Raw genomic sequence first — 2,970 nt, 5'->3', positions numbered from 1 at the left:
CCCTGTCCCAGCCAGTGGATGAAATATTTCTGCAAACGCCAGCTGCCCAGAGCTTGTCCCGCTGCCCCAGGCGATACAGAGCCCTCCCTCCAGGGCGCTCTCCTCTGCATGTCACCCCCCAGCCCCGTCACTCAGCCTCCCACCCACCTCTGTGCCCTCCAGCTGCTGGGCGATGCCCCCTCCCCTCCCCTGCCCAGCAGCTGTGCTCCCCCTGACCCAGAGCACCCAGCCCAGCCTGATCTCGCTGCCCCTGAGAGCTGATCTCACAGGGGGCAGAGCTGGGATAGAACCCAGGAGTCCTGGCTCCCAGCCTCTGTCCCCCTCCCCCGGTTCTAACCCACTAGACCCCACTCCCCTCCTCGAGCCAGGAATAGAACCCAGGAGTCCTGGGCCCCGTGTACACAGAGGAATGAGTCGCTCACCTGCGGTACTTTGCCCATGTCCATCGGCTGGCTGTAGATGTGGGATTGCCCGGTGCCATCCGGAGACCCCGGGTGCAGCTCGGTGGTCGCGCTGCCATGGAAGGAGAGAACATTAGGGGGGTGGGGATGGCACAAGGGCATTTGGTTGCTAGCGCTGGGTTGGCTGCAGCGCCGTGGCTGGGGATTGGACAGGCTGTGTCGGTCGACAGCGCAGAACCCCTGTGGGTCAGTGGCTGGGGGGGACCCCTGGGCTAAAGCTCCCCAGACCAGACATGAGTCATGGATTTGGGGAATGGGGCCTTTCCCCTCCAGGGGGCACTGGCTCCAATCCAGCCCCAGAGCGGGGCACTCGCTGGCTCGGGGGCAGGACAGGGAAGGGGGCACAGGGCCTTTCCCTTGTAGAGCAGTGGTCCCCAAACTGTGGGGCGCAGCACCCTGGGAGGGCCTGGGGGAACTTTTGGGGCAGCACAGCAGGGCCAGCTCCCATGGGGGGCAGGGAGGGAGCCCCAGCCAGCCCCAGCCTTGACCCCAGCTCCCGACCGTGGCTCTGGCCCCAGTCCCGGCAGTGGACAGGGGTGGGGTGCGAACAGATTCCATTATGGGTCAGGGAGGCTGTGACAGAAAAGGTTTGTGGACCCCTGTCTAGGGAGTGTGGACTCCGATCCAGCCCCCGCCCCGAACAGGGCTCATCCCTCCAGCAGGGGGCACCACACACACACCCCCCCGCCCCCCAGCAGGAAGCATATTAAGCTCCTGTTGGCGACATTCTCCTAACGCGTGGGCACCGCCCCACACGCAGCCCCTGCACAGTAGCTCCCAGCCAGGCCCTGCTGTTACCTGGGGGGCCCGGGTGGGGCCAGGCGGGTTGGCTTCCCCAGGCCATAGTCCTGGGCGTTCTCGTAGATGCGTTCAGACATCGGGGTCTCCCCCGGGCCCGGCTGGTGCTGCAAGGCAGGGAGAAGTGAGGCCGCGAGCCACTGCTCTGGGACTGCTCGGTGATGTGTAATAACAAAGGGGAATGCACATAGAGCCCCCCCTCCTCCCCGATAAACTACCCAGGGGATTGGAAAGACCTTCTGTCCTGCACAGGTAGGGGGTGGCAGGGGTGGGAATTTTATAATAATAGTCTATGGAGGGGGAAACTGAGGGACAGAGCTCATCTAAAGTCAGGCAGTGACTCAGCAGCAGAGCTGGGGGTTGAACCCAGGAGTCCTGGCTCCCAGCCCCATAGACGCACTTACCGCATTGCTGCTCATTCCCTGGCGTTTGCGCCGCATCTTACTGCAAAGAAAGGAGACCAACAGCTCAGAGGCAAAACATCATCTGCTTCGGTTCGGGGGGGAAGGAACAGGACAAAGGCTCCCACAAAACAGAACCTCCTGCCTGGGCTCGACCCCTGCTCTCCTGACGACCAGCCCAGCCATTTCACCAGGAGGCCACCCAGCCCTTCCCAGGCCCCTTGCGGGTGTCAGGTATCTGTGTGGGACCCAACCACCACCATTCAATCGCCTCCCCACAACTAGGTTTCCGTGCATCTGGATTGGCTCAGCAATTTTCAGTCCTGGGTTGCGCGGGGTTCTCCGGCAAAGCCAGGTGGGAGGAGCTGGGGATTGCCAGTGATCAGAAACGGTGATTTGACCGGTTTGCCAAAGCACAAATACCTCCAAGCTGTGATGCCGACCAGCCCCACCAGCAGTAACAGGACAAGAACAACTGTAGGTCCTATGATGTGCGTGGGAGTCCAATCAGGTGGGATGACTAGAAAGAAGAAAGGAGGGTGATTGGATCAAACCTGTAACAGACTTTTAAAAACCTTTTGCTGATGGGTGGCAGCTGGGTAACAAGCACATAGTGAGGCTGCCTGGGGATGGAGCATGACACGTGGTGCTAAGATGCAGCCATATCTGGGACAGGGCATTTGGGTAACAGCCAATAGCAGCACCGCATGGGGATGTCTCACCTGGTGCTTAGATGCAGCCACTTCTGGGGTGGGGCAGCTCCCCAAGCAGTAAGGTGTGGACACCTCTAGGGTGAAGGAAGGATGTAGGTCCTAACACAACAGCTGGCAGAAAGGGAATTGAGAGCAAATCACTAGGGCAAAGGCTGAGTCTTGGGAGCTGCAGCATGGGATCGTATCCTCCCCACACTGCATCAACCTCAGTCAGTTCCGCTGATCTGCTGCAGGAGCAATGTGAAGCTAGCAGGATTTGAACCCATGGCTTTGGAGACAGCAGACCTGATGCTCAGACATGAAGCCCTCCCATCCCAGCACCCCCAGCCTCCTCTATAGGCTGTGCTGTCCAGCTGGATTACATCTCCCATGATGCACCAATATCTCCCCTTTGGTGATGGGAGGGGTGCCTCACAGGACTTCATAGCCAGGTGCATCATGGGAGATGTAGTTCCAGAGCCTTGTACCCTCATTCTCCACTCCAGGCCAAGGTGTCTGTCTGGACTATATCTCCCATGATGCACCACCAGCTCCCCTCTTGGTGGGGGAAGGGACTGCAGCATAGCTGCATCATGGGAGATACAGTCCCACTAAAGA

The 2,970-nt window shown here is 60.1% G+C and overlaps 1 long non-coding RNA gene across 1 annotated transcript; it reads right to left on the bottom strand.

Moving 5' to 3' along the window:
• Window positions 1-496: 496 nt before the first annotated feature.
• LOC120390605 lies at window positions 497-2,181 on the bottom strand. Its single transcript, XR_005591092.1, has 4 exons — window positions 2,084-2,181; window positions 1,664-1,703; window positions 1,260-1,366; window positions 497-513 (listed from the first exon to the last, which is right to left on the bottom strand). It is a non-coding gene; the product is annotated as an uncharacterized LOC120390605 (long non-coding RNA).
• Window positions 2,182-2,970: the final 789 nt, after the last annotated feature.

Source organism: Mauremys reevesii, linkage group 24 (assembly GCF_016161935.1).
Source record: "Mauremys reevesii isolate NIE-2019 linkage group 24, ASM1616193v1, whole genome shotgun sequence".
Taxonomy (NCBI): Eukaryota; Metazoa; Chordata; order Testudines; family Geoemydidae; genus Mauremys; species Mauremys reevesii.
The sequence above is the reverse complement of the archived record's forward strand: the minus strand, read 5'-3'. Positions and strand labels throughout refer to the sequence as shown.